General features: G+C 31.2%; 1 long non-coding RNA gene and 1 other non-coding gene across 3 annotated transcripts; both read right to left on the bottom strand.

Moving 5' to 3' along the window:
* Positions 1 to 9,228: 9,228 nt before the first annotated feature.
* On the bottom strand, positions 9,229 to 10,880 carry LOC102660773 (uncharacterized). 2 transcript variants are annotated; one of them, XR_005890920.1, is made up of 4 exons: positions 10,823 to 10,880; positions 10,686 to 10,738; positions 9,698 to 9,754; positions 9,229 to 9,398 (listed from the first exon to the last, which is right to left on the bottom strand). It is a non-coding gene; the product is annotated as an uncharacterized lncRNA (long non-coding RNA). The 2 variants fall into 2 exon arrangements; XR_001387674.3 differs by having other exon boundaries at positions 9,229 to 9,754.
* MIR10198 (microRNA MIR10198) lies at positions 10,096 to 10,373 on the bottom strand. The gene has a single exon (NR_161656.1). It is a non-coding gene; the product is annotated as a microRNA MIR10198 (primary transcript).
* Positions 10,881 to 11,261: the final 381 nt, after the last annotated feature.

Here is an 11,261-nt window from a genome sequence, read left to right as displayed (position 1 = left end):
GATAGGAACCATCTACTCTAGAATTGATAGGGTTCTGGGTAACTTGGACTGGTTTCAAGACAACTTGGATACTATGTTGACAGTGCTGCCAGCTAGTGTTTCGGACCATGCCCTGCTCTGTGTTAGTAGAAAAGATCCCATTATCAAGAACAATAAAAACTTCAGATTCATTAATTGTCTAATTGAGATGGAAGGGTATAATGATATGGTGAAAGCCAGTTGGAGCAGACCTACTAGAGGTAGCCCTATGGTGAGATTGTGGAACAAGCTTAAGAGACTGCAGCACGATATGAGAAGGTTTAACAAACCCCTGAGTAATCTAAAGCAGAATCTGATCAAAGCCAGAGAAGATCTTCAATTTGCTCAGGAAAACCTTAGAAACAATAACATGAATGGAGATAGTATTGATAGAGTGAGGCAGCTGACAGAAGAGGTTATTAATCTTAATGAATTGGAGGAAAAGATGCTTATGCAGAGAGCAAAAGTGGATTGGATAAGGAAAGGTGATGGGAATAACTCCTTTTTCCATGCTATTATAAAAAGCAGAAATAATAGAAGAAATATATACATGCTGCAGAAAACTGATGGAACCTTGCTTGAAAACCAGTCTGAGATAGAGGATGAGATCATGGATTTCTACAAGAAACTCATGGGGACTGAGGATAGCCAGCTGCACCATATTGACATAGATGCTATGAGAAATGGCAAACAAGTTAATATGGAGCAAAGAAGATATCTTGTGAGCAATATCACTGAGCAGGATATTGAGAGAGCCCTTAAAGGGATAGGTGATGATAAAAGCCCAGGGATTGATGGTTTTGGGGCTAAGTTTTTAAAGGCCAGCTGGTGCATAGTAAAAGAGGATGTTATAGCAGCTATTCTGGAATTTTTCAACACAGGAAGATTGTATAGAGGCTTTAATAATACAGTGGTAACTTTAATCCCTAAAGGTGATAATGCTAGGTATGTGAAAGATTATCGTCCCATAGCTGGCTGCACAACGGTGTATAAAATCATTGCCAAAATCATAACTGAGAGATTAGGGAAAATTCTGCCTAGCATCATTAGTCATAGCCAGGCTGCCTTTGTGCCTGGGCAGAATATTCACAACCATATCCTTTTAGCTTATGAGCTCCTCAATGGGTATGGCAGGAAAGGTGGAACCCCTCGTGTGATGATGCAGTTAGATTTACATAAGGCATATGACATGGTTAATTGGAGGGCCATGGAATGAATTCTTAAGGAAATAGGTTTACCTATGCAGTTTGTGAGTTGGATCATGACTGGTGTCTCCACAGTCTCCTATAGGTTTAATGTTAATGGAATCTATTCTGACATTATGCAAGCCAAGAGAGGGATTAGACAAGGGGACCCCATGTCCCCTATGCTTTTTGTGATAATCATGGAATATATGCATAGAACTTTGGGGAAGATGCAGCAAAATCCTGACTTCAATCATCACTCGAAATGTGAAAAAATTGGCCTAACTAATCTCACTTTTGCTGACGATGTTTTACTTTTCTGCAGGGGGGATAGTAAATCTGTATCTATGATGATGGAAACCATTAGAAAATTTTCTGATTCTACAGGGTTAAAGGTGAATCCAGCAAAGTGTCAGATGTTCTTTGGAGGAATGGATGGTTGTAGCAAAGAAAATCTGAGAAGGATAACTGATTTTGCAGAAGGAAAACTCCCTGTGAGATACCTTGGCGTGCCCTTATCTTGCAAAAGGCTCACTATTCAGCAGTACATGCCACTGATAGACAAAATAGTGGACAGAGTGAAGCATTGGACTAGCAAATTGCTAAGCTATGCTGGGAGAATCCAGTTGGTGAAGAGCATCACTAGTGCCATATGCATGTACTGGATGCAGTGCTTTCCACTGCCTCGGTTTGTTCTTAGGAAGATTAATGCTATTTGCCGGAGTTTTGTTTGGACAGGTAAACAAGAGATTAGCAAGAAAAGCCTAGTAGCTTGGGATACAATGTGTAGGAATAAAAGCCAGGGTGGTGTTGGCATTATTAACTTGCAGGTTTGGAACATTGTTAGTCTGATGAAATGTCTTTGGAATATTTGCAGAAATTCTGAGAATCTTTGGGTGATGTGGGTTCATACATATTATCTGAAGGGCAATGATGCTATTACTGCTTTTGTCAGGCCTAATAGTTCTTGGATCCTTAAGAACATTATGAATCAAAGAGATAAACTGGGTCAGATACAACAACATTGGGACCAAGCGCTCAGTAGACAGAAGTTTCCTATGAGTGCTATGTATCATGGGCTGACAGAGGATCACCAAAGAGTGCCGTGGAGGTCTGTGATGTGTGGGAACAAGGCTAGACTGCGAGCTGTCATTTGCTTGTGGCTTGCTTGTCACAAAAAGCTCTCTACTAAAGATAGATTAAGAAGATTTGGAATGATCAAAAGTAGTGATTGCAGTATTTGTAACTGTGCTGATGAGTCTATAAATCATCTTTTCTTCAACTGCAGTGGCACTAGAGAAATTTGGGGGAACATTTTGGATTGGCTGGGTAGAAGACATGATCCGAGGGAGTAGGATATGGAGCTTGCTTGGATTATTGAGAACACCAAAGGTAAAGGTTGGAAAAGTGCTCTGCTGAAAATGGCAACAGCGGAGACAGTTTATAATGTGTGGCACTATAGAAATAGCATGTGCTTTGGCACAGTTGTGGATAAACAAGTTATAGAAAGGAATATCATTGACAACATAGTGTATAGAAGTTGGCAATATCCAACTCTTAGAAGTCATGTTGCAAAGCTAATGATGTAGGCTATTAGGTTTTTGCTTTGGTCCTGTTTGTTTGGTTGGATCGTTTCGATCACCTTGTATCAATCTGTTTTTTGAATTAATATTCTTCCTTTTGATTCAAAAAAATAACATGAATTTTTTAATATAGATAAAATATGTTGTCACTAAATCAGATACATTATTTTAAAAGATAAATATAATATATAAAATAAAAAAACTTATATAAATATACATATTCTAATTTATGTGATAATAGAATTTAATCTTATATGTTATATTTTAAATGATAATATATAAGATTATAAAAATATAATAAATAAAAAAAATCGAATTTCAACTATTTTTGCATAAATTTTTTATTAATATTATATTTTGCACCAAATATTCAAATGAGCACTTAGATGTCGTCATAAAGGAGTGTGTTTCTCATTCTAAACATCATGGTTCTTGTCCTTCCTCAAGCATCTTTAAAAGTTTTTATTTTTTTAAGAAAAATGTTAATCAAATTTTTATTATAATCAATGTTTGAAATTTTACCATCAACGGTTAAAATTAGGAGTGGGTAAGCGGGCCGACTCGCCCCACATAAGCCCACATTGATAGCAGACGGACCAGTCTGTCCTGCACTCTTACACAAACTTAATACATTGATCCGTACTCGCCTCGCGGGCCTAATTTTTAAATAAACACTTAAATTTGAAAATAAAAATAGTTTTTTCTATTAAAAAAATAGGAGGACTAATTAGGTGAAATAGGTAAAATAGGGGGACGTATTTTGCAATTAAGCCTTAAATTAAAGTAAATTTGGGATTTTAGTGAATGCATATGTTACACATTGCATCTTATCGGGCCTTGCTCAATGCACATGTTGTACTAAAGTCAAATTGGATCTTCATCAATGCATAAATTTTACTTATGTCATATTTAAACTTATTGAATAATTGGTATTACACTTATACCTTATATTTTGAATTACTTAATTTTATAAATTTTGATTATCATATATTTTCATAATATAAAGGGTATTTATTTTCATTTTTAAATATTTATTTTATCAAAAACACAAATTAAAACACCAATGATAAGCATGGCTTATTGATCTTAATCAAATAATCTAAATATTATTTTCTTAATTGAAAAATATTACTAATATACTAATTTCAATATTTTTATAGTATAAAATATATTTAAGTATATTATACATTTATTACGATTTATAATAAATAAAATGACATTTCAGTCGCTAATTTGGTCACTAATCTCAAAACAGAAATACGTATAACGACCAAATTATGTTCGGTCACTATAATCTTGACATTGCGACCGAAATCTCTTCGGTTGCTATCTTTAACTACATATCGGTCGCTACTTCGGTGGCTAAAGTACTTTTGTTTTTTTACATGTACATCAACTGAAATAGGTTCTAAAGCCTTGAGCGACCTTCAACTTTGGTCGCTAATTCTGTCGCTGACACAAGTTAGCCATCATTATCAAATTCGGTCGCAAATTCAGTCGCGAATTGCACCATTAACAGTTTGGTCGCTACTTCGGTCGCTGCTAGAGACCAAATTTTCGGTTGCTAAATAGCACTTTTCTAGTAGTAAGGATTGAAACTTTGAACTTATTAAAATATTACTTTTAAGTACATTGTTATTTGTTTTACCTTTTTTATTTATGTTTATGATATTAATGATCACATTATAGGAAATAGTGTGATTCAAATTATTATAGTAAATATCATATTTTTTAATTTATATTAGTCAATTTTAAAATATTATATTGATGATATTAAATGAATCAATTTTATTATTTTAAAATATTTGATAATATTGTTTTAACCATGTTAAATATTTGGATGAATTATGATATAAAATAATAATTTTAAAAAATTAAATTTAAATAAATATGACTTGAATTTCAACTATACGAAATTTCATCATAACACCAATCAGAATTTCAACTATAAGAAATTTCACTACACATATATATATTTTGTTGTATATGCTCATCGTGGGTCTCAATTATCTTACATAATAATTTAATATTCTTTTTTGAAGGAAATGCATAATATAATATATAATGCCCATAGTTTCTAACTTCAAATTAGATAAGAGGCTAATTTTGTCAAATATATAAAAAAAAATAACAAAAAAATGTGTCATGTTCTTAAATTCATTTTAATTTTTTTTATCTAAAAAATTAATAATTTTTGTTGTCATTATTAATTCTTTTTTTAAGCTCCTGTAAAATAAATTATTTTTGCTCCCTCTATCTTGAAATCATTAGGTCGTGCGTTTACTGTCTCTTCTTTTTTCTATTTTAGTTGATTTTTGAATAACTATAAAAAATTCTCATTATTATAACTTTATTTCATATTTTAAAGAAAATAACAAAAGATATTATCACTGTTTCTTAAAATTCTTAATTAAAAGCATGAAATATGTCAAAAAAATATTTTCTAATTATTAATAAATATATTAATCAATTGAAAATAGAAATAGATAAGATAATTATAAACCTCATGCTATCTTTACATCTTTTATATATCCAAGACTATGGGTAGATCGACTTGCATTTCTTTAGAACTAGATGTATCATAATGAGTAGGACGACCATCGAAGTCTGGAGAAGGAGAATGGAGAACACATAAAGTTTTCTTAGGTATACACAGCTAATTTTTTTTCATTCTTTTGTCTGTATGGATATGATTTAGAGGCCGATTAATTTCAAGCATAATTCAATAATTTTAATTTCCAGGGTTTGATAAAGAACGTCGTGGACATGGATTCAAGCATCTCTCCAGCAGGTAAGCATATAATAAAAACTTTCTGATATTAAATTGTGTGAAAGAATGTGTGTTACATAAACTAAATGTGCGTAATTGTTTTGTTCTAAAATCAAGAATTAATCTTTTTTTTTCATAGATCGAGAATCTTTGTAATTAAAACACATTGTTCAATTTCATGATTATCTATTTTTTTTATCAGAATTCCAAGATAAACTATTAATTTTTCTTTCATTGAAACAGAATCACACATAAAAAACAAAAGACTGGCCTCCACAAAAACTCTATTTTCGTTGAATAATACATACCTGAATTTTGGCTTCCCACCATTCATCACTAGCAGCAATGGTTTTCTTCTCCCCATCCCAGCCAAGACCTGTGTCCTTCCCAATAAGCTTAGCCCATAATTATCATTCTTGTTTCAAAGAATCTCACCTATTTTTAAATTGTTTATATTCGTATCTCAAATTTGTTGCCTTATTGAACTTTTCTGCAATATTTGCCTAACCAAGCTTAGTGAAGTGGTTGTGAGGTTTATTTCCAGCATTCACCTCTTCTATGCACACTTTCAACATAATCTCAGTATTTTTATCACACCATTCTGCTTTCTTTCTTTTCACAAGAACTTGATTGAGAGACATCTCACAAGCTTAATGAAACAAACAAAAGCATAACCCTAATCCGTAACAATTCAAAATTTAATGAGAAGAAAAAGAAATTAATGAAGAGATGACAAAGGATGATTGGAAAGAATGACGAAGGATGATCGGAAGCACGAGAGAGAAATTTTGAGGGTTTAGAAAATGAGGTGCCGCTTTGTCATTTTGAAATTTTTGAGGACATAATTGTCCAAGCATTATTTAGGGAACAGATTCCCGAAAAGAAAAATTCACAAACTGGAAATTTGAGCTTCAAAAAAAGATCTGCTGAAAAGCTTTTACTTTTATAAAAGCTAAAAAAAATTAATAACCAAACACTCTTAAAAAAAATAAAAGATCTTTTTCTAGTAGATAAGATGGTAAAGGATCTTTTGGGCTGAATCCAAATGGACCCGTATACCATTTGTAGATGTGCATTCCTCTACATAGGTAAAAAATTGTCTGCACACACAACTACACATTTGATCATTTTTTTATGACCTTAGTAACAAACTACCTTGTATAGTGAATGTCTAATAGTTATCATAGTAATAAATCTGGATAGAGTAAATGGTAAATCATAGAGCTGTATAGTTTAGCTCTAGGGATTCGTTTCTTAGTTTGTTCAGACAACATATTACTAATTTGTTGCATTCTCTCGATTTTCTCTCATAGTGATGACATTTACCGTGAAAATGTCTTTATTTTTTTGTTGCTTGGTGTAAATATTTTCTTCTAATTTTCTATCATTTTTTTTTTACTTTTACTCAAATTTCCTAACAGTTCTCTCTCTAACTATGGTATTCTCAACACAATTAATTATATGGTGGTATGAGAAAAGAAAGATCAAACTTATTGTCCACCCTCCTCTCTTACCCCATCACCTTACGCTTGTAAATGAATGCAATCGCAACTAACCCCAGTTATCATTTGTTTAGTGCAAGAAAAATAGAGTGAAAAAGACAAATGATAGCCAAAAAATAGAAAGATAAATACAATGTATCCAAACTATATTTTTTTACATTTAAATAAATCTATGCAATGAATGAGTTATAATATATCATCTTTGTACTCCACTCCATCTCTATATATTAATATCATTTCATTTTGCTTCTTACAAAAATCTATAATGTATCTTTAATTATATTCAATTGCTTTTTTACATTTAAGAAAATCTATCCATGACAGTTCATAAATAAATCTTGGAGATGATCTCTTATATTTAATTTTTCCATTAAATATCAAGAAGTCATAAGTATCAATGATAATGAATTAAAATTGATTTCCTTAAACTTTTAGTAAGATTTCAAGCTCAAATTTTATAAATAAAAAAGTATGTTTGAAAAAAATGATCCTGACGATTAAAATTTAATCATTAATAAAATTAATAAATATTTTACGCTAGTGTTCTGGTCAAAAAAACCTTTCCCGTTAAATTTACCTTGTATTGTATGATATATAGGCTAAGCACAATGGTTGTTGACATGCTATAGGGGTGTTTATGTAAAATAAAGTTCACTTGAAATATTCATGTACGCTGCTAGAATAGGGATGGACAAAAAAAGTGAATTGAATTGTGTGAGAATTAAGCCGAACTGAAAAACAATTTGTTCAAACCAAACTTAATTGAAAAAAAGTTGTAAAAGTTTGAATCGAAATGCTCTATGAATTGAGCTAAACTATTTCTTTTTTAACTGAATTGTATTCTAAAAAATTAGTTTTTTAGTTTCAAATCAACATTTTTCTTACTTTGTTTTAGATTAAACTGTGCTCCAAACAGTTCATTACACTATTTACACTTGTAATTTGTTACTAACTTGTTACTATTTAACTTCAAATATTGTTGGTGTAGTCAATCTAATAATAAATTATTAAATCCAATCTGTAATCTCCAACTGTACGTCTTGATTTCCTTATGGAATGAAAAAACAGAGGGTTGCACAATAAAGAGATATTAAAGCTTACCCTTCATCTTCTTATGCAATATATGTATAAGTGGTCTAAACGACTTTATCCAATAGATAAAAAACCTATCTTTTAGGTTCGTATGTTCAATTAGCATGAGTACGTGTGCCACCTTACAATGAATGTGAACTCAAAGATACCAATAAACCAATAGTATTTTATTATTCTAATCTCAAAAGTGGTTTCATTTGGATTTCAATCATGCTAACAATTAGATTTGTGGTTCACATTATGCACATTTGAAGGCATAACAAAATTATAGGCTTAACTAACATTTTACTACCAGATAAATATTTCATTTTGATTTTATTACTTAAAATTATCTTTCCTTTTTATTTTTGTATTTTACATTTTTATGTTAGATATATTTTAGTATATATGATAAGTAAAATTTCATTAAATGATGTCGTAATAAATTAATAAAGTATCATATCATCAATTACATATCATTTAATAAGGATAAAGTATCACATCATTAATTATAAATCATTTATGAATCTTTCAATAAAAGTGAGTATTAAAATATAAAAAGTATGGGGTACTAAAATAGAAACAATATTAGTTTAAGTAGTAAAATCAAGACGATGTATTTTACTGACTAAAATTATTTAAGTCAAAATTGTATGTTGAAACAAATTCCTTAGTTTAGTTATAGACCAATTTACTATTATACAAAACACATATTTTTCGTATAATGTTAGCTTCTTAAGTTACATTATGTGAGGGAGAAACAAAGGCACGATGTCTTGTTTTTTTGTTTCCAACTCTGAAGTATTATAACTCATAAGTAATACATATTTTAAAATTGATAACATGTATATTAAAGGAAGATTAATAGAGAGAGTAGCTGGTTTGAACAAACATACTTTAAAAAGGCTGCCATTACATTATTTACCTCAATATATCGTTCTATTGAATGATAATTCGGATAAATGAATTTAATTTTTTTTATAACTAAAATTATTTAATAACTTCCTAAATCATTACACCACTACAACTTTAAAAAAAAATAATAAAGGAAAACAATTAATGTGTTCAGTAATACATTATTCACCAGAGAAATATATGAACATTATTTAATATTGAATGTAATATTTTTTTACATTAAAGTTGTTTTTATTTCAATTTATTCCACATACCAAAATTTAGGTGTGACAATCAAGTGTTTCTTACAATCTTAACAAAAAAAATGTAATCCTTCTATGTCAGTCTTCGAGCACCATGACTGTGGAAATGTCACCTACAAGAATTCCTACTCTCAAATCAATTCAAGTTTGAACTTATAGGCATAGATAAGGAGTAGAGAAATAACATACCCTTTTCTTTGCATGATCAAGTTTATACGGAAGCTCCTTTCTTGTTCCTCGATAAATATTATATATATATATATATATATATATTCCTAACTCTATCCCGTACGTCAAAGTGTCCCCTCACTACCTCTATTAATCACCCTCACACGATATCCAAAAAAACTCAGAAAATGAAGATATATAACTGTGCACAGCTAGAGAGAAAGAAACAAAAAAAAAAACTCACTCACACACGGTCACACACCATGAAGCTCGTTTGGTGTCCAGAATCAACATTGAAAGCCTACATCGACACTGTTAAATCAGTAAGGACCCTTTAATTCAAGAGAAGCATCAATCACATAATAATGTATAACTTTCTTTCTTTAGCTGCTTCATTTTCTTTTCTTGTTCTTTATCCCTTTCTGGCACAGTTACAACTTTGGTTGTATATGATGTATGTAAATTTGGTTATGCATGCAACAAAGTAATTGATATTTTATAAACTTAAAGATTCTGTAGTAATTAAACACATACCAAATGGATGGATATATCTTCCGGTTGAATTTCAATATGATGAATTGATATTCTTGGCCTTTGATTGTTGTTTTTGCAGTGTGAGAAATTAAAGGAATTGGGGGTACCAGAGTTACTATCAGCCATGGCTGCAGGATGGAACACGAAATTCATAGTAGAATCATGGTCCTACGAGGGTAGATTTCGCTAGGGTTATGAGGATGGCCAAAGTGGGTCCAAAAGGAGCAGTTTTGCATGCAAGAATGCATCACCTTAATTAATTGCACCTTAATGTGGGTCTATATGCACACTTACCTTTCACACGTGTTATGAATAGGGCCACCTAGCAGACTTTGAACTCACTATGAATTTCGAGTTCCTTCGCACAGTCATGATGAAACTCAGGTGCTCCAAATTCCTTAAATTTCTCACCCTGCAATTATCACAACACAAACCCAAATTAATCATATAAAAATTCGACCCAGAGATCCATTAGCAATTAGTGCAAATCTTTTTCCAAGAATTTACAAAATTAATTAATCGGTGAAATTGAAAGGGGATTCATAATCTTGGAACGTAATTTAGTTACAAACATTCTTGTTCCATGAAAGAAATTAAGGTTCTTGATTTAGAATAAACGCATAATTAATTAGTGTAACACCCACGTTGGTTATTTTCACACAATTTAATATTAGAAAGGTTTTATAATATATGCATACCTGCTGGAGATCGAGATGCTTGAATCCATGTCCACGACGATCTTTGCCTAATCCTGGAAACAATCTTGCAATCTTCATCTAAATCATATGCAAAGAAGAAAAGAACGAAACAATTAAAATAGAATGAGTTTGTGTACCTGACAAATGTACCTCTCTTCCCCTCTCCTCCCTCGTCCTTACACCGCTTTCTCAGTTTCCAAAAGTCCCCTAAACTGATTACACTTTACAGTTATTCCTATTTATAGGCAGTTGTTGGATTGCTGACATAAGCACACCCTTAATGGGCTTAATCAGTTGCACGCCTGGCCCACTTCTTGACTAACAAAACTAAAACCCAAAAATAGGAATGATACCTGAAATAAGTACGGCCATGAATGGAAACTGCAAATCTTTCTCAATTAACCTATAACAAAAAGATAATTATGACTCAACCAAAAAATAATTTCTTATGGAACACTAAAGGGTGCACAGAAATTGTAGAAGAAAACAACATATAGAAACTAAAGGTGTGTTTGATACTTTGATTGAGTTTTGTTTTTTTGTTTTAAAATCTATTCTATAAATAATTTTCAAAAA

The sequence above is a fragment of the Glycine max genome, chromosome 3 (genome assembly GCF_000004515.6).
Source record: "Glycine max cultivar Williams 82 chromosome 3, Glycine_max_v4.0, whole genome shotgun sequence".
In the NCBI taxonomy this organism is placed as follows: Eukaryota; Viridiplantae; Streptophyta; class Magnoliopsida; order Fabales; family Fabaceae; genus Glycine; species Glycine max.
Note: the sequence above shows the minus strand (reverse complement) of the source record. Positions and strands in the feature narration are given on the sequence as shown.